Raw genomic sequence first — 24675 nt, 5'->3', positions numbered from 1 at the left:
ACCTCAGGAACCAGCAGAGAGCAGCTCATGAATGAAGACCATGGCTTCTTTTCAGCAGGGGAAAGACAACAGTGTTCAGGGGCTCATGGAAAAGAACTCACAGTAGGATCCACATTATTGGGAGGTACCAGCAGCACAGCAGAAGGTGTAAAGAGGGTGTGGAGAAATCTTTTGGGAGAAGGTGTAGAGATGATAGGACATAAAGCCACAAAAGAAGTCATCTTTATTTATATTTTACCTCCCACAGAAGAGTTTTCCATTTCTGTTTTGGGGATATACTTAAAGAGATCAGTACTCAGTAATTCATTTTCATCAAGGTAGTGCATCAAATGCTGGTATTAAAGTTTGGAAAATGACCTATTTACTGAAAAAAAATAATACTGAATCCTATGGTCTGAGTGAGCATTCTGTGTTAAGCTTAGATTTTTGTTTTACTTCAGCGTTTGATCTTTGAAAGAAGCAGATTGATGCTTCTGTCCTAGAACAAAAGGAAATTCTGAAGGTCAATAAACAGGATTATGATTGCCAGAAAGAAGGCAAGGACACCATGATAAACTATAGCTCGTATGATTGACCAGAGGGTAATTAATATCATCTCTTCCTGAAAGAGTGTATACAGCTGAATACCAAAGCCAAGCTGCAGAAATTGCGTATTACTGGAGCATATCACACTGTTCAAGACTGACTTTCCTGGTTTGTTTTGCCAGGTTAAAAGTAAATAAAGACACAGAAGAAATGCAATTTATGAATTTTGAAGAACAAAAGATATTTTTATTTTAGCTGAAACATTTTAATACTTAAACACATGCAGATGCACTATTACATGTGGTCTTAGATCCAGCCAGAACATTTACATGACACTGCCCGTGCAGAGTTAGACCTAGATGTAATTTCATGTTGTTTGTGGGCCTCGACCTAGGCTCAGATTTGAAAACGTCCAGCTTTGTAATTAATTTAAATTCAAATGTGTATTTCAACATTTCAGAATCATTTTTTGTAGAGCACACCCCAACCCCACAAAAAGAAACACTTTTATGCTGCTATGAATAACTTAGTTATTAATAACTGTAGACGAATGTAAAAGCAACTCTGCAGACCAAGGAAAGGGGTGGAATTTTAGTGCACTTGTTTACAGACATCTTGTGATTTCAGGGACATGAAAAACAAAATTATTGCTTGGGAAGGTACCTGGTCCCTGCTGGAAAGGCACTATGAAAGCAGATGAGGTTATAGGATATCTTTTGTTGCCAATCAAAATGGCTTAGGTCTTTAAAATTTCATACTAAAAGAGCATCACACTGTACTGCTTTGGAAAACTACTGATTTAAATATTCTTTTGCAACTTAACTGTATCCATTCCCAACAGCTTATCAGTCTAAATCTTATCTTAATTATTTAACAAGTATTTCCAAATGATGGTACAGGTTTGACTTACGATGCGCACCCAAAAGGTTTAACCACCGTGTTTGTTTCAACCCTGCCCTGAGGATGCTCCACCTGTGCATGCTGAGAAATACAGGCTTCTGCTGATGTCCTTATTGATCACTTTTAATGAGAAGAGATGAACAAGCAACTGTGGAAAATGCACTAAACAATGTGAGGGAGAGGGAAGAAGGTTAAGGAAAAAGGCAACAGAGATCAGGATTTCAAGAAGATGTGATCATGACAGCAACTGTTAGGCTTTACTCTGATGAACTCGTTATTTTGCCATAGCCCAGCACTGCTAAAGCAGCATTCCTGACCTACTCCTGTGTCTGGCCTCTTGTTTCCAGCCTTGCATCATCCTCTCCCCGCTGCTGACATAGCCATTTGTACAGCCATATGGTAAACCAGAGTGGAGAATTAAGTAACAACAACATTTTGGCAAAATTATTCCTCGCTCACACCACTTTGCAACATGGTTCTCTCTGGGGCTGCATAAGCACTATGGCAGCAACAGGAAGGCAGGAGGAGGCCATGAAGGGAGGGTGGAGCTGCTTCGGGCAGAGCCGCAGTCAGAAAAGTAAAACAGAGCAAAGAAGGTATTGCACACAGCCGAGTGGGGATCAGTCCTGTTGGTAAAAGCAATTTCAAAAGAAAAATAAAAGAGCAGACAACAGTGACAAGCTGAGGAAAAATGTAAAAGGACAAAAATCTACAATAGAAATTTTAGATTGTGCATTTACTGAATTTGGGACAGAACACAGCTGGATAAAATAGGGTTATAACCAGAGTAATCGATGGGATTATCTCTATTTATTTATTTTTAATTATGAAGTAAGAGAAATGCTTCTTGCAAAGCAAGTCTAAGAATGTCAGCAAATTTAAATGGGATGAAGAATGATGATAAATTGAATTGGAGGAGATAAAGATGCAGAAACAGAGGGGCAATCATCTACAGAGAGAGAGAACAGCATATTCTTCCCTGCAGCACCAGAGACCAGACATTTCATGTATCCTCCACCACTTCCACAGCTATTTATGGACTATCACAAAATAAGTCTGAATTCATTAAAAGCCAAACCATACATCAAAGCCAAAATTAACATCCGCTTGTCAGTGCTGAAATAACGGTGTTCTTTTTATGCTTAACTAAACCTTCTTCTGTATATACCTGAAACGGTTGCATCATTTCTTTACTCATCTGCTACCAACCTCCTTAAAACCCCCTGCATCATTTAGGTCCCTTTCACCACAGAATACACAAGGACATGCATACAATACAGCAAACAATGACAATGAAGAATAGTTGGGAAGAAACAAGTGGCATGTGATTTGCTTTGTGGTGTCTGAATCATTAATTTGTATTTTGTTTCAGGAGGTGCCAGGGGAAAGATTAAGACTATAGTGCTAATGTAGATCATTCTGGAAAGGTCAAGTTTCCCAAAATATCATCTAAATTTAGTGATAAAACACAGCCAAAGACAACGTGAAAGAGATGATGGAGACTGTCAGAAAACTTCTCTAATTTAATTCCCTACACCATTTCATCTGAAGGTGGCACAGTGCCTGGCATATCAAAGAAAACTGGACAGTAGATACTAATGCACAAATCACAGGTTTTAGTGAAGCTGTTCCTAGCTATGCAGATAATAAAAAGGCTTGAGCAGAACACCGACTCAAGTAATAAGCTGGACCTAAACACCTCTCTGCTTGTGCTCTACACCAAGGTTTCTTAAGCATGAGGTGCTTTAGTACAATCCATTACAAACAACAAGACTCCACTGTTTTGTGTCTGTACTGGTAAGAGACTTCTTGCACAGAACCTGGTATTTGCTGCACTTTCTCACTTCAAATTTATATCCTCAGTAGGCGTACAAAAAGAAAATCTTTTATCCAACGATCTCAAAGAGTTTTACTGGGAAACAATATTTCTCATTTATAAAGGAGGAGAATGAGATGCTGAAAACTGAGTAATTTGCCTGTCATTACACAGTGAGTCAGTGGCAGCAGCCCACACTGGTCATACATCTCGCTGTTCTTATCAGGTACTGCCATTAGAATAAGGGCTTTTAGAATAGTTACATGCCATATGTATTAACAACAGAATCCTCACACAATTTCAAATTTATGCTCGTTCTTACTTTTGCTGTGATAATGACTACTGGAGTTTATACAACGCGCTATTTAACATACTAGCTGCCTCCTTTTTCAGTCCAGCACGTCACTGTTTCAAAGACAGAGATAATGCATCAGGTTTCCCATGAATGTTGAGAAACAACTATGTACTATACAAAATAAAAGTTATAGGCAACAGTAGCTACAATGTCAAAACCAAACCAAACCAGGAAACTGATTTATAACTGGTTATTATGTAGCTACATCAGGGAAGGCTCACATCATCCAGGGCCTGCTTCTTACACTTTCCGTGCTGTTAACCACTGTCAGCATCACTGAGCTCCAAACCTTAAACCTGATCCAACACGACACTGGACTTCTTTATCTGCAGGGCATGTTGTGCCAGTCGCTCTGATGCAGAATTTTTTTTCTCCATGGTATGAAAACAGACTAGTACATGAGAGGAAAAAGAAAAAAACGATGATGACAGTACAAATGAACAAGGAACAGTAATATATAAACAAAAGATAAATTGTTAGAAGAAAGGTTAATTTATGCAACTCAAAAAAAATTTCCTTTAGTTAACAAGCACTCCTTAAATCCCACAGAACTTGGCATAATGATCCCTTTAGCATATCATCTTTGGCACACAATCACACAACACACCCTGGGAAAGACTGGATTTTATCTTCATCAATGACTTTGGCAGACCTTCCCACAAAGACCTTCCTGCTGTAACTGGAGCCTGTAAGTGTGCCTGCAGTTAGCCTCCAGCAGAAACCTTCTCATCGCTTTCTTACAGCATGTTCAGCTTTACTATTTGTGAGAGTATTGCTGAAGTCTACAATTTTAGTTCACAAGTACTCTTCTTATCTTCCAGATGCCCAAGTCCTAATAAATCAATGCGTATTGAAAATGATCAACAGCACTTTTGCTAAGAAAAGACAAAACAAGGCATTCTGCTGTATGATGATACAGGAAAAATGAAAGATGTTCCACTGAGAAGTTTCACATCAGCGCATGGAATATGATTGCAACAAAATTTTCAACTCAAGCAGCAGAAGGCTGAGGTAGGCAAGGCCAAGCTGCCTCATCAAGAAGCTATAAAAACATCTTCACCTACCTGAAAATCCCACATGGGCGAATATGGATGGACTCTAAAGACGTGCACCAAAGCCCAGTTGCAAGAGAAAAGAGGAAACAGCAGAAAGAAGCGGGATCTGCTCCCTCCCCTCCAAACTTCTGTTATACAAGGAGCAACTGCTGCTTACAACTACCTGAACGTAACATCCCAGATCTCGACCCCTCCACACAGCCCCTTCTCTTGCACCACACTACTCAGCAAGTTGCATCCCGACACCAATACTGCCCGCCCACCGCGAGATCACTGCGCTGCCAAGATGGGGGCACTGCAATCAGAAGCGGAAAGGCAATTCAATGGCATGAAAACCTGCTTCTAGAAACTATGGCAGGCTCTGTGCAGGTTTGGGGAGCTGCATCAGCCATAAGCATCTCAACAGTAAGGGGCAGACTTTTGTAAGTGAAAGCCTTCACATGTTGATATTTTTGTTGAGAAAAGAGTTCTGCTAATCCATCAGAACCTACAATGCCCACGAATCCATACGCTCCTCTGGAAAGGCTGCATGTTAATACAGTTTAGACCAATTCCTTTATAATTTATGTTTAGAAATCTGTATAACCACAGAGAAATGTGCTACGGAGGGTATCCTGTGCTCAAGGGAGGGATGTATTACTGCTACGCTCAAGGCAAGTGTGGAGGGGACAGAGGCTTAATTCCCTCTGGCTGTTAAAACATTTGGGAAAACGTCTACACAAGGCATCGGTATAGGTACTGCAACAATAAATGCTACAGCACAAAAACATGTACGTCACAGCCAGAGTGTAACTGAGGATACTATTAATACAAGTATTTTTTAGATTCATCCGAAATCTACTTGAATCTTTGAATTCAGAGATTACATAATGTTTTCGGGCTTACTTTCCCGAGCTGCTGTAAGTGCTTCGGAGCTCATCAAGAAAAAATTTTGAACAATCGCATGAAATATGAACTTCATGTCCGTTCTAATTTAATGGTCAAAATATATTTTGATCATTAAGATGTTTAAGATCCAGGAAACAGTCCACAAAACCTTTTTCCTGGGGGAATTACAAATAAAAGGAGCCTTCCCCAAAAGCTCAAGCTTCAGATGCTCAGATTTCAGTCCAGTTCACTGAAAATCCAGCACATCTCTTTTTCTTTTTTTTTTTTTTTTCTCTCTTTCTCTTTGTATCTCTCCCTAACATAACCCATTTATTGAACAGTAAGGCTGCCTTTATTACTCTACAGGAAAGGATTCAACCAAAGGTCAATTGGACACTCAATACTGAATGAGAAAGCCCATGAGTAAAATAAGTTTGAAATAATGATTTTGCTTGTTAGCAGAATTTTGTTTTACAACTATTTTCTATGTAGACAAATCCTGTACTGTTTATTCTTAGCTTTTTTTTTTTTTGACCCAAGCAAGCTCTGATGAGATGAAAAACAAGCAGGAACAGAGATTGTACAGAAAAGGCAGTTCAGCATTGAACTAAAACGTGCAGTATCTGTGAGAGATCCTGTTGGTGTACACAACATACATAAGACATATAAAGCATGAAAAGCATTCGGCACTTCCTTAGGGTTTGAAACACATGGCCAGCCCACCTTGCTGCACTGTCAGCACTGAAAAAAGTGTTTCAGAACAGCCAGACCAGTCCACAGAGTAGATGCATTAAGTCTTTAAAGGACATTACTTGTCTCACAATCACTAAAATCACATCAATTGCTCAAAAGTAAGAAAGATTTTTCCTTTTTTAAACAAACATTAAAAAAAAAAAAAGCCTATCAGTCTGATAATGCTATTGCAAGCACTGCAAACGTGAATTAGGACATAAAGGTTAAGAGCAAGCTGCAATTAGCTGTGTTACTACACTGGGCCATTTGACAGCGAGATCCAGATGTTCCCGCTGATCAGCCTTTTGTCTGGCCCGCTGTGGCGCTGACTAGCAGCATTCTTTCTGCAAGAAACGGGGACAGAACCAGAATTTCTCTTATGACCTCAGCTGATTTCAGCACAGATCTCCTGAAGTAAGAGGCCATTATTTCAGTTCGTTGGCATAATCTCAGTAAACCAGTCGATCTGCTTATAGTGCATGCATTGCTGCTAATGGAAGTTTCTAATATTCATATTTAACTTGTAAACGTGTCTAATGAATTGGAATCCCATTTATATAATTCCTCTTAAAAACTAGTATTTCAGAACTCTCAAAGAATGATATTTGTTTCCAGGTGTGTTCTCATACAAAACTAAAGAAAGTCTGGAAAACAACTGTTCGAGAGAACCTCTCTAAACTTTTAAAAAAGAAATAGTGCATTTTTTAGAAGATAATTTTCTGAGTGCATTAAAAAATACCCTAATTCTATCTTCTGCAAGTGCTAACGAATTCCACCCTAACTTTTCTTGACAAGTTTGAAAAACAACACGTACAAATTCTATGTTGAAATGGTCCCCAACATACTTACAGTTATCCCAACTTGGTGCTGCTGGTGAAACTTTGGATGTGTGTCCCCAGTTCTTTTCTGTCACCAAGTCACCACCAAAACTACTGGGCAGCCCAGGCAGGGCACAGAAGTAACAGACACACTCTGCCCTCACATTGAGCCACTGATACCTGGTGCCACGTTAGCCTCGCTCGTTCTTCATATTGAGAACGGTTACTGAAATTGCTACCGGTGATTTTCCTAAAAGCAAAGAAAAGCTCTGATGCCTTAAAGACTTGATTTCGTATTATTAAATCATATTAGTTTTTTAGCGCTCAGATCTATGAGTTCCTTATTTTCCTTACAGAATAATCCCGTTGTCTGAAATACTCAATTTTCTGAACTTTGTTATCTACAGCTTTTAATAAGAAGAGACATAATTCCTGCACCAAGGTTATTAACGAATGTAATGAGACAGAATTAATTTCAAGACTGATTTTTGAAGAGCATGACTAATAATCTCCCTCCATCCTGTTAGTTGCTCTTACAGTATAGCCATTTGCAGTCACCTATATGGTCAGCTGCTGATCCAATTTGTTTTCTCTACTAATCCCAATAGCCTTCACTTTTAAATAACCACTCATAGGCACCTAATTCAGTGATTTACTGAAATTTAGAGTAAGTTCAGACAACATCTGTACTTTACCAAGCAGGCATAACCAACTACAAAAACACTGACCAGCACACAAACTGGTCAGACACCATTTCTGCTGAGGAGGATTGTAGAAGGTAAGTGGGAAGGAAAGAAAATATTTTTAGCAGGCCATAAGATGCAAACAAGCCAGCTATGTCATGCTGTTGTAAGAGGGAATTCCTCATATGAGGATGCTTAGTCGGGCATAGATGATCCCCTCAGTATTGCAAAAGCTCACATGGATTAGCTGTTAGAACCTCAAAAAATACACAGATGTGTTCCAGCACCAAGCATTATCAAAATGAAAAAAGCCCAATAAAGATGAAATACAGAAAAAAAACAGACTGCTTTATCTGACATTGTAAAATTGGGATTGAAGCTGTAATAGTTTGTAATTATTTTGAAACATGATTTATTTTTTTCTCCACGTATAGCTGGTGGAATGTTTATTAAGAAGCTCAAAACATAACGCCAAATTTTATAAACGATACAGGGGACAGCAGCACTCAGACAAACTGCGCAGGCAGAAGAAAGCACTTCTGGAATAGGAATGGTAAGTACAAAATAGAGTAAATGAAGTGGTCAGGGAAGAATTTAGTCTAAATTTAGGACTATATTTTTGTCTCTGAAGTAAATTTCTAACCACCTGTTCTATAAACAGGCTGGTTAAGGAACCTCAGTCAGTTTGAAACGATGTTCAATAAAATGGATTACATGATAGAGTGGAGCTATGGAGCGGTGTCTGGCATCAAGCAATAAAGTCTTTGTTGCTTCATACAAATAACAACATTTTAATAACTCCGCTTCAGGTTTTCTGGGAATTACCTACAAGGGCTGGGAATACTGCTTCTTTCCCAGTGTTCCCCATGTTTTATCTGTTTCTTTTTCTCTTCTGTTTCTCTTGCATTCAAAACAAATTCCAGCTGTTTTTTTGCCTTTCCCCCATACATTTGGGACTGGCTAGAGAAGAGAAGCAATGCAAGAGGGGATGGGTAACACTCAGAATTGCTTCAAGAACAGCATGAATTGTATGGTTTGTGTCTTGCTTACTGTCATAAAATGGGGTTTCACAAAGAAGCAGATCCACACAAACATTAAAAAAAAGGAATGCTTGATTTCAGATAAATCTAAAGAGCCTCTTTTGCCCCTTAACAGAACCAGGCTCACCTAAATATATAAATACAAAAATATTATATATTTTTTGTTATATTTTTAGTACCCCATTTTTATTTTCTCTACCCCAGCTCAGATACCAGTTAAACACCACCTATCTATGAGAACCCAGGAAGGGTCAGAGAATGTTTCAGTAATTAAACCCTGCTTAGCAGATCTCAGACATTAGGCTAACAAATTAGTGAGCGAATTACGCCAGCGACATTCTAGTATCTTGTTTCTGTAAATGCTGAATGGCCAGGTAAATTAAAAGAAGCTTCGTGTTCCAGTGACAGAAGTAAGGTAGGTTTTCGTGTACCTGTCAGTCAGCAGAAACGCAGACATTAGCATATACTAACTTTGTGGATGCCTAAGTGACCTAAGTGTCAAGCTGAAAGCAGCTGACTCAAATACAACCAGAATTAGACAGAAGTGGTCAAAGGAAATGGGGAAGAACTTTGAAGAACCAAAAGAAGGTCTGACTTCACTTCCTTTGTTATTTAAGATAACACCATGACAACACTTAATCTTAACACTTAATCTTAAATTCACATAACTCCAAGGGATAGCGGAACCACTAAACATTAATGTAGCTGCAGTTACCACACTGTGTTAGGAGTCTTGCTCTTCATCATGCTCCACTCTCGCCTCTCTTCCCCCTGATCACAATCAAAACCTTTCTCAAGTTGCAGTAGAAGTTTCACCTGGGTATCCTTTTCACTCCAACAACTGTTAGGAGAGAGGACTAGAGACAGGCTTTGCTTCCTCTCCTCTCCGCCCCGCTGACAGAAATGCTCCCGAGCACCAAGACAGGCATGTAGCGCTGCAGCACCTGCTTACGCAGCAAGGTGCGGGAGGATGGCACGGCCGGTCTGCATCTGGAGGGAACTCAGGGGCCATGCAGTGAAGTCTCAGCACCAGGTCTCTCCCAAAACAAAATGCCAGGAGGCAGTTCCTCAGAGCAGCAGCATCAGACTGCCTAGTGAGCAGGAATTAGGAGGCTGGGGGAAGGCTATTGGCACCTAGAAGCCCCTGCCAGTAACTTGCAGATAGTTTGGAAAATAAATTGAACTGTGAAAAGCAAAACATAAACACAAAAAAATGGACAAGCATTTAAATGCTCTCCTGTCAAACCTCTGTTTCCTCCTGGGTGTGCTTTCCACCCTATGTGGTAAGACTACACTAAAAGCTACCCGAAAGTGCACACAAGAGCTGCCCCAAAGCCTCCAGCAGCCCATTACTAAGGCAGTCAGGGTGCTGGATTTCAGGTCATACCATCCTGTTATCAAGCTCTGGTTCTTTCTACCAAAATAAGCACCGACTTGCCAAGGCTCATAGAGTGCTGAAGCTACTTCCTTGGAGACCAGCTCCCTCACTCCAGCCCGGCCAAGAGCTTGGGGACCAGAAGGATTCCTAGCAGAGACGTGGTCAGGGGACAGTGAGACCACTGCACGCTGCAGGGACATGCAGGACAGCCCTGGGCTATAGCAGCTCACCTCTGCAGCCAGAAGGACACCTCAGAAACATTTCCAAGGGACGGGAGATGCTTTACTTTGAGTTTTGTATATATGAAAATTAATCCAATAACCCTACACATCAGAAGTTTTTTTATATTTTCATTACAATACGGGAACGGGAGACTGGACTTAGCATTCGGTTGACCTTTGAGGAAAAATTTCCGAGTGAGTATTTCACCAAACCTTTGCCCAGCGCTGAACATGCAAATTGCCATGGATGTGGTTTCACAGAATTGATAAAAATTAAACTGTTGTGGAACGCAGGATGTAAATACATCATTTTCAAATGAAACTGTCAAACATCTTGTTGTGGTGGTAAAAACCAAATCACTATGCAAAATGATAATACAAGAAAAGTCAATTGTATGTTTCTAATAATAAATGCTCTTGTGGCTTTTGAAGTCACAAAAAACTCTTGGCTGAATTGGAGCATTGATTTCTGTAGTTATTTATGTGCGGTTCCTATTAGAATTCTATTGAATTCCTTGAATGGTGAATGGAAGTGCTTTTGAAAACACACACAAAAAACTGTTAAACAAGGGACAAAATAAATGGAGAGCCTAACATTGCCAAAAAAAAGTTTCAAAAAGTCAACAGAACATTTCAACTTTTTTTTTTTTGAAGTGCATGTAAGATGCTTTGGCGGAAATGATTAAGTCTAACACAAAAACAATATACGAAATATATTTCCGTCACTCCTGAAGGGGAAGCATGAATGTCAGGATTTGCTTCTCAACTATTATTTCAAAAATTCTCGGCATACTCTTGAAATATGTTCTGCAGTAAAACGTGTATTTGGTATTAAGGAATTTTCAAGCGTTATCACTCCAGCCTGCTGTCCGCTATGCACCAACATGAAGGTATTTTATTTAGCACATGCACAGATGTATCTGAAGTATGCAATATACATTAGTTAGATCATAGACCCTGAACCAATACACTTCTTAACTATAATCCCCTACTGATTTTAGGACACATTAGTTCACGTTTTACAATATGTGTTCATAACAATGATATTATCTGCAAGTACTGGAAATGCACCAAAGGCTTGGGCCTGGGGTCCCTAATGCCTTCATTCACAAGCACTCATTACTTCTATGTCATTCTTAAGACACCTTGAAGCATTTTCAGGGCAGCTGGGTATGCCAGCAACTGGAAGGACATGGGTCTGTTATTTGAAAAGAAACCCCATCTACAGAAACCAAAGGCCTTCAAAGCATGATTTGTTTTCTATTAATTGTACACAGCAAAGTGGGCTTCAAACCCACTTCCATACTTTGGGAGCTACAATAAAAATAAAGCTGATTTGTTTCAGGAATAGTTAGTCAACACTTTTTTCATTTTAATTTAGACACACAATCATTATTAATAGAATGAACAGCCATGCTCTTCCTTTTTAACATTCTGCATTAAAGTCTGACAATGGATTATGTGTTTTATGTAAAATGTTATAAAAATGAATATATTTATGCATTGCCAAAAGAAAAAGTTGACTGTTGCTTCTTCAGAACACTAATTATAGTCATTTAAGTTTGGAAAGCAGATTTTTAGAATGTGGTTTTCTGTTTACAACAGAAAATACAATACAATACATTACAATAGTGCTAAGAAGGTCATCTTCAGAAACTTCTGTGCTAATCTATCGTTATTTTCACTGAAGATCACATCTGTTTGCTCATGAACTGCCAGCAGAAAGTAGTAAGGACTTCTGAAGAAATCTCATCACAGAACACTCTAACAACTTATACAGCCAGGAACTTAATTTGGAGCAACTTAGTATAATAGCACTACTTGGCATACAAGAGATGCAGTTTTTCTATCTTTCCCATTTTCCTTGTGGCATCGTAACTCTGCTGAACTATGGCAACTACTTCAATTTTCCAGAAACCATTGGCAACTTGCAGTTAGGCATTTTCTCCCTCCCGTGACGATGCGATTTGCTATCACACAGTGCCCTCAGACGAGGGATGGATCTGTGGTGATACAGCACAGCCCCGACCTGCAGTTTGTTACAGACAACTGCTGGAGCACACGCAGTTGTCAGGGCACACCAGGTGCAGCAGAATGCAGAATGTATTCTGAGCGAATATGAAAGGCTGAAGTGGAAAACGACTTCTGCAGATACTAGGGGAACTACAATCATTTTCCAGAACAGTTAGAAATAATCATTTTGTCTGGAAGACATAGGAAAAAATATTGTAAAGAGGTGTACTGAAAAATACTTGAATTGTTATAATTTAGAAATGGAAGAAACCAGAGGTTTGAGAAAGCAGGAGCAGTTTTATTGGCAGTGGAAGTGCTACCAAGAGGTGGCTAAATGTTAGCTGAAGTTTCAGATGTTAATCAAGTTTCTCTTTCAAACTAGTCTCACATACATTTCATTAGTATAATTCCTACAAAGCACTTTTATTTCTGTTTTCTCAAGGCCGCATGTGTGTTCTCAAAGCCAAAGAAGTTATTATCTACATCACCTTTTTTTTTCCTACATCATGTTTTGTGTTTTTTCTTAATGAAAATCCTTCTGCGGAAAATGTCTAGCATTAATAAGCTGCACATATAGCTTTCCTGTAAAAGGCAGAACATATGCAATGGGGGGACAGCGACACAACACCAGGATCATAAAAAGGAGCAATGCCTCTGCTGGTAACTAAAACTGAGTATTTTAATTGCTTGCTTCGGTTTTATTAAATAGCTTACAGCCATCTAGAGAATTTCTAATCTTTCATTTAATTAATCTCAAGAATGAAGTTCTCCTGTAGGAATTTCCTCTTAGAGGGTTTTTTGTCAGATGTTAATTTTCAGCCTATTTTTTTTAGTCTTCTCCAGAGGAACCCTGTTCCAAGTGTAACTGTATATTGTGGTTACCCAGGCCTCGTTTTCTTATTGTATCTATTTTAGCCTTTAGTGTGGCATGGTTTTGAAAAGCAGAGATATTTTAATTAATGTATTTAATGCATCTATTATTCAATCCAGTAAATTTTACGTAGCTGTTGAGAAATTAGAAGAGAATCCAGCCCCTGCAAGCACAGGGACTGCGAGAAGCCAGAAACTGTTTTAAAAAACGACCACAGCAAGCATCCGCAGCCTCCTGCCTCTCGCACAGTCACCAAATGTGCTCCCCCCAGCTGATCTAAGAGCTGGCGAACAAATGACTCAAATCCATAGTAGGTGCCGGGGGAACAGATGACAGTATCACCAGTGCCTTACATCTCTAAGGTAAGAGTAGATCTGTTAAGGGAAAGTGCCAGAAGCATTGTAAGCAGGTCAGGACACACAGAAAAGCACAGCAAAAGCTAGGTAAGTTTTTCTGAGAAAATCACCAAAATTAAATTATTTCTTCATAGGAAGACAGGAAGTTTAAAAAGTTCAAGCTACTTCCAAAGTGGATGGTTTGTATAGCTAGTACGGTATATTTCAATTCATATAATGAAAAATAGGAGTAAAAGATTAATAGTGAAAGGTTATTTTTACTCTTACCACCATTAATGCTCTATCCCTCCTTACCCAGTTGCACATTGCGAACTTGAGAAGAAAGTCCAGCAGCACAACCAGAAGTCATTGTATTTGCTGTACACAGAAACACCCAAATCACTGACGTATAATAAAGATCACAGAAACAAAAGAAGCAACGAAATGCTCAAAAAAATTTTGGAAGTAGGAGCCAATCATGCAGCAGATTGATCTGTTCCACTGTAATACCACTTCTGGGTTTCAGTTTCCACCTCCTGTGGTTGTGCAAACCACAGTTACTTCAGCAGAAGCCTCCCATGAGGTAATGAGATTTGTTGATATTAAACAAAAAATATATTCCCTTTTCCTTTTTAATTTTGTTTTCCTAAACCTTATAGCTTCCATAAGCGCTGCAGGAAAGCCGTCCTTCCCAGTTTCCCCTCTCCCCTGTTTTTCATCCAGGCTCAGACAAGGTGATACCTCTCTTCAGCTTTAAGGATGTAGCCACAGTTTCAGCTTCCAAGCACCTCTTCTTAACACACATTACATCTGGAAGGTCCTTCGAAACATTAGATTAGAAGAGATGCACTCCACCTAAAGTACGTGCATCCAGACGAGCTAGCAGGATGCCTGCAATATCTTCCTGCAGAGCCAACCCACAAACCTAAATCGTACTAAGTGGGGAATTATTTGCAGATTAGGATTCCCGAGACTAACCTACACTCTCATTTGCACACAAGTAGTAAAACAGACTGCGGCATCAATCATAACAGCAACCTGCCTCCCCCAAAAAGCTGAAAACCTCTTCCAAGGAAAGCTTTAATAGAAGCTCACAGCTTGGAAGTTACAGGCCACAGTGATTTGAAATTCATATGCCAAGTGTTAAAACTTAATTTTTGAGAAGTCAAACTAAATAATACACTTCCCTTTTCCTGAAGAACATCTTCTCTAAATAAGAACACCACACAAACTCAGTAACACATATAAGGAACAGCACTGAGGCTGCACGCGGCTTATGGACATGACACAGAAGTGGCCAATGCACAACCTGCATGGGAGAAAATGACCTCGAAGGCAAGGCTATGGGCCACCAGCAGCACTGGTCATCTGCCCCCACTCCTGCTTTGGAAGATGAAAAATGTCATGGTACTGTTTCAGATGGCACTAAGAGCTTGTTGCAAGCATCACCGCAGACAAGCACAAAGTGACAGATGTTCACTTTAACTCTCTTCAAAGCCAAGCTGTCAAGGAAAAACTGCAGGTCTCCCTCCACCCACCCCTCAACCCTCCCCACCCGCCCCCCACCCACAAAAAAAAAAATTATGAATTCACTACAAGGTTAGTGAAAAAATCAGTTTTGCTATGGGGATTTTCCTCACAAGTGACATCATTCTGTTTCTTAAAGCAAAAGCATCAAGTCACTGGTATGAGATCTGGGAAGCATCTTTTCCTGACCCTAGAGAAGGGAATCCCATTTTGGTTTATCACTTTTCCTTGGAGTGACTTTTAAAGATCTTGTTTTTTTCTAGAAGTAACTTTTCACCTTACAACAAACACATTTCTCATACTTGTAATTATATACTGACAAACCACCACCAGGAAACTGCCTTTTAGCACATCCAGACAAAAAACGTTAACCTGGGAGTCCAAAGAACATTATTAGTGACTGCTGCATTTCTGTGTGCCCTTCCTGAAAAGGTTCCCAACCTGAGGAGACAGAGGCAGGAACCAAACCTCTAGTACATTTCTGTCGAGTTAGTTCAGCGCTGGCTCTCTACTGGCACAGACAAGAGGGGGCACAAGCTTCTTGTATGGCATGCTTGAATTTATTCCTAAAAATAAATAAATAAATAAATACCAGCAGCTTTCCAGTGCATCAAATCCTGGCTATTGACTTTGCTTAACTGTTTCGCAAATACCACCTTCTGCTGCAAAAAGAAAACAGAGGAATCTTGCTTGTTAACCTTCTTCCAAGACCAAATATGTTAGCACATCTCTCCCAGACAAAGGAGCCCCAGCAGGCCCTTATCTTTTACCAGCTGCTGCTTTGGTTTACATGGAGAGCTATCTGCTGCAGATACAGTTTCAATTTCTGGTTTTAATGACTGATGCCATTTTAAAAATAATAACAGCAACACAACTACAAACTGAAAAAAAAAAAAAAGATAAGTCTTATCTGAGAATATTTTTCTGATCTGAGAAAAAAGTTTGAAATATAACTTTCATTACTCAGTTTCAGGGCTGCACTGACAGAGGCCTTTTTCCATGCCTGTCCTTTGCAAGAGAAACACAACATTGTTTGGGGGATTAGTTACTGTTTTTCTTGTAGGGCAAGGAGACGGTGGTACACAAGTGCAATGAAATGGCCAAAGCATTCAGAAAGTGCTTAAATGCCATTCAGCTTCCTTAAAAGTTAATATTCCTTTACAGCCAAGTAAGGAAGGAACATATGTTTAACCCATACACAGTTAATAGACATAAACCCAAATCAATTGACATTGTTACTCCTAATAAATTTTTCTCCACAAAAGTAATGCTAAGAGCTTACTCTTGAATTTTAAAACAGTTTATGAAAACTACCACAAAATAGCAAAATTATAGCAAAATTACATGTAAGTAGGGCCTCCAGACTGGAGCAACATCCCAAAAGCAGCACATTAGAAGAAAGTTTTCCGCATTAAATTCAAAATCACTAAGTATTTGGTATCCAAAAAAATAAAAAATAAAAAAGTTGACAAGATACTGAAGGTACTGGAATATCCTCCTTCATTCTAATAAACACGATTCTAAATTTAAAAACTATATGTATGAAAACATGAATCCCTGCTAGCAACACATTTGGTTTTCATGTGAAGGTCTGGGCTTTGGTCACGCAGAATAATTCAGTTGTTCTCTCGGGCAGTTAACCCCAGGGAAGTTAAAGGAAGCCTGAAAGGAAATGTGAGAACACACATGCTCTAAGGGTGTTATCAATTTTATTTATCTCTTATCTCTCACGGATGGCCTGAGAACTCTTAACCAGCAACTGCATTTCAATCTCCAATTGGTGAAAATATTTCCTAAAGCACTCTTCATTAAAGAGCATAAGTACTTATAATTAAAAGACAGTTTATTTATAAATAGATATTAGCTATTTCTCCCTTCCTCGTGGAACTGCAGAGATGGCTGTATCTCATAAACCACTCACAGAGACTTGCATTTATCATTCAACAGTCGCCTTTAACTTGTCCAAAAAGTAATTGCAGTGCAAGACAAAGGAGCGTGCAAACAGAGGTCTAATTGCATCACCTATTTCTTCTTCCAAGGTGCAAAAGCTGAGAAAAATAAAAGCTGGTTGAACTCCCACATTTCAAACAAAAATCCATTTAGTTATGCCTGTCTGATTTACCTGAGTAACTATTTGCCTACAAGCTGTAATGCTCTGTAGGACACGTTGGGCCACAGCACACACGATCAGCACAGACTTGAGCTGAGTAACGCAGACCACTGCAAAACAGCCACGTTCCTGTAACCTGCATCTGGGCATCTCAGCCTTGTATGGTGACATGTCAGTGAGACTTCTGTGAGCACAGTAACTACTGTATGCCTGAAGAAATCATGGTATAAGTGATAAGCAGCAAGAGTTTCCTAATAATTGTGAAATTCTCCAAACTGGGAAAGGAGATTCTGCTATGTAATCCTGTGACGAAACATAGCAGAGATTACTTCCAGAAAATTTTAAAATCTTGGAAATTAAAAAGGCTTTCAGAAGCCTACACAGAACTATTTTGTGCTATTTCAATGGATTACAAGTCCTCGAGGAAAAACAGCTTCTGTTCCCAAATGAGCATATATGAACAGCTGGCCCAGACAGCAAGAGCTGCTGTTACGTTACCACGCCGCTCTCCTCCTGGGTCTGCCTTCTGCCCAAACCATCCTCCCCTTCCCTTTTTCTTCTACCTTCACCGTTCCTTCTTCCCTCTACAAACAGGCCCGCATTATACACACATACAAACCATTTTTACAGCTGTTTAGGCTGGATCACAGTGAAACTCACGAGAATTTTGCCTGGCCATTTTATGAAAAGTGACAGCACCAGAGTGAAAGCGAGGTATTAAAAAAAAACAACGCACAGTCAACCATCTGCTGAAAGATTCTCTTGTTTGACCATTTTTATAATTGGTGAGAATGGAAGTGAGGTGACACAAAAACAGGATGTGAAGGCATGGGATTCATGTGATCTTGTACCAAATTTAAACCCAGACTGGCCGGGGGGCGGGGGAGCAGAGGAGGGACGAGGCAGAATCCCGATGTACCAGAGGATCTAGCTAATGGCAGTGTGAAGACCTAGGAAAACAGGCCACAGAAACTCACTTTTTAGCAGTTTCAGAAAAATAATCTAATGGTGACTTCAGTGCCAAATGAAACGTGGCATGTGACTATTTGTTTTGATTGCTTAGATAAACTAAAGAGTTAGCACAGAATCAGAAAGACCCTTAACGCAATCCCTTTACCTCATCCAACCATCTGAAATGCCACCAGCAAGCCATTCTAGCTTTCTTTCCTATGCACAGGTTAGCTTTCAGGACCAAGCACACCATCCTGGTATCTTCCCTTCCACTAATTTCAAAGTTGCAACCTCCACTCAGTTTTCCAGAACACGCTTGTACAACAGACAGTCCACATTTTACACATAAGCATAAAATGATGCACAAAAAATTTCCACGTACATTCAGCAAAACTTTCATAAAACAACCTGCCAAGGATAACAAGGCCCCAGAGGGACACAGCCCCCAAATACTGATCAGGATCTTCCTGATCAGATAAAACAGGCAAGCAAGTTCAAGGAAAATATTTCATTTTCACAAAATCACCCTGCCACACACTCACATTCAGCTGTTATTCGGGGTGCCAACCACGTAGCTCTTTGCAAGCACTGAAGCCTGTACGACGTGCCACACAAACACGGAGGTTAACAACAAAACACGCAAAACATTCACACGCAGCAAATGTTCTCGATAAACATCGGCCTCGTGCCTCCAGAGCCAGTGGTTAAGCTTCAGTTCCTGCTGCGAGCTGGGGGTAGGTGGATCCTTCTGCCCAAACAGGGGGCACTGCAGGAACAGAGCCAAAATGATGTGCCCTGGGTATTGGCTTACCATATATTCAAAATATGCTAATGGCACTGACATGTAAATAGCACTTAATGAACTCTGTCCGCTAACAGAGAGTTCGGCCACTCAATGGAGCAACTAGCATTACTCCTAAGATCACAGGATTTTGATTTTTATTCGGGGCTTTGACAAATGTAGCTGCTAATAATCAGCCACTCGTTCTGCTCACAGAAAAACAGGGCAGACTTAACTTTCCTGCAACGACACTGTAAGCACACCCAACCCCGACAGTATTTTTAGCAAGGGTGTTCAATCAATACTGCTATGTACAACCTCAACAGGGCTTCAGCAGGACAACAGAATTATAAAGCATGGCAGCAAATAAGACATTTCATGGAAAACTGTAATTAACAAGAAAAAAAAAAAAAAACACCACCAAACTAAACCCTAAGAAGGTGAATCTGATTTCAAACAAACTTAACAGCAGACACAAAGAAAACACACTAAAAGGTAAAATATTACAACATTTTTGCTTTTGATGGAAACGTATTTATATTTCAATGTTTGCTTTAGTTTTAAAAAAAAAGTAACAGAAATCTAAAAATACATAGAGGCTGTAATGACAACAAAGTTATCTTCAAAAAATCAGACCCACAGTTACATTTCTGAGCTTATAAAGCAAAAACGTGCCTGGGAAATGTGTAGAAACACACGTACGTATTTGTAAGCTTATCACTCGGAATAATATTTTATCAACATGGTGCAAACCTGAGTTATACGCCAATATGTAAAAATAACTTTTTAGGTCAGCGAAGCAAGAAATCCATTGTCAAGAAAATGGCATCCATAAGATTACGATACTGAATATTTTATATTTAGGCAACGAACTGGAAAGCTTTCCCTCGATATAGACGTCTATTAAGATGACGTTTTTACCGGTTTTAATCTCCCCGGTGTGCTCCTGCAGCCCATATTTATAAGGTAACGAGCTCATAAATGCCTGCATGTGTGCGAGCACCCCCGGGGGGCTCCCAGCGATGCCGGCAGCAGCCACAAGACCCCGGTGCCATGCAGCCGAGTTGAGCTCAGGGCGAGCGATACCCGCAGCTGGGAAAATGCATGTGCAGGCTACCGGCTAACAACGACGGTTCAGCCGCAAGCCATTAGCACTTCTGTAATACACCAGCGAGACGAATATTTCCCGTGTCACGGTTTAAATAAAAATTAAATAAATAAATAAAAGGCTGCAATCGGGGAGGCTCAGCACAAAGTTCACCCGCGTGTGCTTTCCCCATCCCATCGGCTCGCTCTCGGCGCCGGTGGGCGCGCTTCACCCACGCCGGCAGAGCGAGCTGAGCTCCGGGAGGCTTTTTTTTTTTTTTTTTTTTTTTTTTTTGAGAGGGGAAGGGGCCGGCTCTCCCTCCCCAAACCTCGCACGGCAGCAGCCGAGGCGAGGCACCAGCCCCAGGTGCGCGGTGGCCGGGGAGCCCCAGGCGGTTACATCAGCGGGCAGGCGGGCACCGAGAGCCCCCCGGGGGGGGGGGGATGGACGGGACCCGCCGCCTGCCCAGCGCCGCTCCAGCCCCTTCTCCCCGGCCACAGCCAGGGCAACGTGCGTGTGCCTGGGAAGCCCTGGGAAGCGCACGGCCGCCAACTTTCCCCTCCGACCTGCCGCAAACCAACCCTACACCCCCCCGGGACACCCCCACAGCCAGGTTTCGCCCCAAGATCCCCCCCTCCGAGGGGGGTCACGGCCCCCCAAGCCCTCCCCGCCCCCTTACCTTCATATAACAGCCACGTCCTTGCCGATGGAGCGGGGGAGACGCGGTGGTTGGGGGGGGGGGGGCGGCCGCGGGAGCGCGGAGGGGAGAGGCGCGGGGGCTGCGCTCGCCGCTGCCGCCCCGCGACCCCCCGCGCGCGCGCGCGCCCGTGCCCGTGCGCGCAGCAGGCGGGGGCGCGCCCGGGGCCGCGCTCGGGGCCGGCCCCGCCCCTCCTCGCCTCGCCTCTCCTCGCCGCACCCGCCCCCCCCCCCCCCCCTTTTTTTCCCTCGACGCCGCCCCTCAGTCCCCCCGCAGAGCCCGGCCCGGCCGCGGCCTCGGCGGCAGCGGGGCCCGCATCGTACTGCGGCGGCTGGGCCGAGGGGAAAAGGGCTGGAGGAGGAGGAGGAGGAGGGGGGAGGAAGGCGGCGGAGCCCCCTCCGGCTCCTCTCCCGCCCCTCCCTCCCCGCTCTCCTCACAGCTGAGCAGCCGGCGGGGCCGCGGCTGCCCCCTCGCAGCCCTCACTCGGGGCACGGCGCCGCCTGACGCCCGGCGGCCCGGGGGGGAGCAGGGGGAGGAACGGCGCCGCCTCCCCTCCCCTCCCCTCCCCTCCCCGCCCCGCCCGCTCCCGCCTCACGCGGGCAGCAGCAGCCTAGCAACCAACATGGCGGCCGCGCCGGCACCCGGCGGCGGGCTGGAGGGGGGGGGGGAGCGGGAAAACGTCGCGAGAGGGACGCTTAGCTCCGCCCCCCCGCTGAGGTGGGAGGCAGGGCGGAGTGCGGCTCGTAGCCTGATTGGGTGGATATGCCGTCAATCAAAGGACGGGGGCGGTGGATTGGCTGCCTGAGCTGTCAGTCACGCCGAGCGGAGCGGGTCGGGCCGCAGCGCTCAGCGGGCGCGGGGCGGCTGTGGCAGGGGCTGTGAGGGGAGGGGTGGCTGCGCGGCGGCGGGTGACAGCCGCTGCCCTTACATAATCCCGAGTTATTATTCCGAATCCCGAATTGTTAAAGTACAGCCGTTCATAACCAGCCCTCGGCACGCAGAATAACGCGGCTGGGAAGGAGTTCTGGGCTTCCACAACCCCCCACGCAGCAATGCAGGATGACGCTGAGGCAGCTCGCACAGCTCCTTGTTCGGAGGCTTCCCGAAGTGTCACTCCTCTGATGTCTGGAACCCTGCTTCCAGCCTAAATTTGTTCACGGCCATATTACAGCCATTTGTGCCAGCCTTGCTCCTCTGCTTAAATAGCCTCTGGGTGGTGGTTACCCCCGGTTTGCTTTCACAGGCCATACCCGCTTCGTTTTGCTAGGCTGAATAACCCACACAGCCTCTTGGCCTCCTCCTCCATCTGGTCTGTGTGAGTGTCGGGGCACACAGCATCGCCTCACAGCATCGCCTCGCTGAGCTCTCCTCTCTCAGGACCACATTGAATGAATCAGGGTGGAAGAGAGTTTGGGGAAGGCAGTCAAGCAGGAATGCTAGACAATGCGCAATCTGCGGAGCACGTTTACCTAGCAGACTTTTCAAAGATTGTTACTGGAAAGCACTTAGAAATTGCTCTTGTTTAAACTTTGTTAATGAAAGTCCATAAATAAAATTACCAAGTTTGAAGTGTAAACAGTTGTCCTGGACTGAACGAATTCCCAGGCGGACGTCATAAAGGCCGTGGAATGACACACACAGCATCAGTAATGCCATTCCTTATTGTGTCTTGCTCCAGCTCCGCTTGAACATTTCCGTAGTTATATTGACAAACTCATTGTGCTTGTATCCAGAGACATCCAATAACTGAGTTCTGCATTTCTGAAATGCTGCCAGCCTCTCCAGCAGTGGATGAAATACGTTCTTCTGTGCATTACAGAGAGCCGTAGCTGCAGAGTTGCCTTGGTTTCCTGATAATTCACTTTCAGATCATGATGAATTTATTCACAAGTTGCATAGATACATTTTAATCCGTTTGCACATAAGCTTCAAAGTGTGCCTCTCACGTTTTCGCATAATTTTCTTTACTTGTGCCTGTATTATGTCAAACATACTGTTACCTTCAGTTTGAGAATAACAACAGTTAATATTTTATACAGTGTAATAAAGAAACAATCCAAACCACTCAATGTGACTGTAGAACCTCACAACGTTTATTTAGCAACTGTAACCGTAAGCTGTTATGAAAGGATATGTTTTCCTAATCTGACACAAAATTGGTGAGACATACAGATATTAAAGGCTAGACACTTCAAAGCTGTTTCCTCACAATACCTTATTAGCCCCATAATTCATTGTTTACAGAAGGCTTGATTCAAAGCCCTAAATACCACACAGTGGAAGATTCCCACTGTGTGCTCAGGTCAGGCCTACATTGCAAGAGTTCTGAATGCTTTAAAAATAGATATTGAGACAAAGTTCTCCAGCTCGTGATCTTACAACACAAATGGAGCAAAATTGCACTGCAGGATACTTGGGTACAGACATTGCTCTGGCCTTATAACGTGGACTTCAGCATAAGCAGCAGAGAACTTAACTTTGCAGAGTTGTGATTTGTTGTGGGTTAAACACAGAGTGACCACCTCTCAGAATTATGAATGAAAGAGAGAAAGCAAACTGAAATGTGACTCTGTCATTATTTACCAGAAAGGGAACACGTTCCTTTCATATGTAAAAACTGCATTCAGCTCACTTCTCTTTCAGTAGCGGCTCTTTTATGTAAGAGCAAGTTTTCGGCTACCGTCTGCCTGCCTGCAGAAGCCATGAAAGCTGCCTTTTGCATAGCTAGGTCACATAGCATGAGCTTAATATTCACACTTGTGCATGGGGATTTATCTCTATTGTCGCTGATACCTTTTGGAGGGGATATGTTATCTTCACAAGTAGTAACGTACTGCTAGGAAAACACAAGTATCTGTGTTTTAAAGTAGTATCTAAACTGTTTTGTAGAAGTTAAATCTCATAGCTCTGGTATAAGTGTAGGAACAAACAAAAGATTCTATTTTCCTAATAGATCTGTGATACGTGTTTGTGCCAACAACCTTATTACTCATGCAGGACCTGCCAACCAAGCTGGGATAATTTATGTGAGAGAAACACATATTAAAAATGTGAATGGGATTTTAAACCTCTCACTGAAATACCATGCAAACTGCGTTGTTGCCAAGCTGACATACTTAAACACTGCATTAAAGCAATTCAAGATGAATGGCTCTCACCACAGGTGGAGGTTAGCTGGGAAAGGGGCAGGACACAAGGCACTTAACACTAAGAGCAAGCATAATGTATGTTTAATAGCAGATACATTTTCTACAAAGAGGGATCCTGATTCAGCAAAACACTTAGATGCCTTGCTTACTGGAATTTAAGGGGCGCGGGCACAGCCCTAAATCCAGATTGGCCAAATCGCACGTGGAGCGTGCCATTGACGTGTGAACAGCAGGCAAGCTGGTGCTTGAACATGGCCTTGGGATCACTCTTAAAATGTGGTAGGGTCATAAATACTGAGAGTGCTTGTTCAGCAATGTGCTATGTAAGCTATGGGGACAGAACCCGTTCGTTGTTTGGGGCAGGGACCAACTTTCACTTCACGTTTGTGCAATACCTGGCGCAATACGGCTCCACAACGTGAGCTGCTACAATACTGCGTAATAATAATTTGTGCTAATAAGCTTGCTACAGCTGTTGTGCAGTTTGGGAGCTGTCTGAATTTCTCTTTAAAATATATTTAAAAGATAACCCTCTAGGAATACGTGGACTGAGAATGAAAGCTGAAGGAAATGTAAACAGATACAGTCCCTGGGCCACATTTTGCCAAGTCATTTTTCCTCCTTCCAGCCCTCACCAAACTCCCCTGCCTTCACCATGCATTGAAGTACCCCAAGACTGCATTTTTAGATACCCACTGCAAATACCTGAGCCTTTTGTGAACGTCGTCTGTGCACTCACTTGTGGAATACTGTTATTTTCTGCT

At 42.3% G+C, this 24675-nt stretch overlaps 1 protein-coding gene across 2 annotated transcripts in view; it reads right to left on the bottom strand.

Moving 5' to 3' along the window:
- PTPN4 (protein tyrosine phosphatase non-receptor type 4) overlaps positions 1-21298 on the bottom strand; it is a 110352-nt gene extending 89054 nt beyond the window's left edge. For both annotated transcript variants that reach the window (XM_038182488.2, XM_038182487.2), the window contains exon 1: positions 20745-21298. The gene's annotated coding sequence lies outside the window, so the exon portion shown is untranslated. The remainder of the gene's footprint in view (positions 1-20744) is intronic.
- Positions 21299-24675: the final 3377 nt, after the last annotated feature.

Source organism: Anas platyrhynchos, chromosome 7 (genome assembly GCF_047663525.1).
Source record: "Anas platyrhynchos isolate ZD024472 breed Pekin duck chromosome 7, IASCAAS_PekinDuck_T2T, whole genome shotgun sequence".
In the NCBI taxonomy this organism is placed as follows: Eukaryota; Metazoa; Chordata; class Aves; order Anseriformes; family Anatidae; genus Anas; species Anas platyrhynchos.
This window is presented reverse-complemented; position numbering and strand designations above follow the sequence as displayed.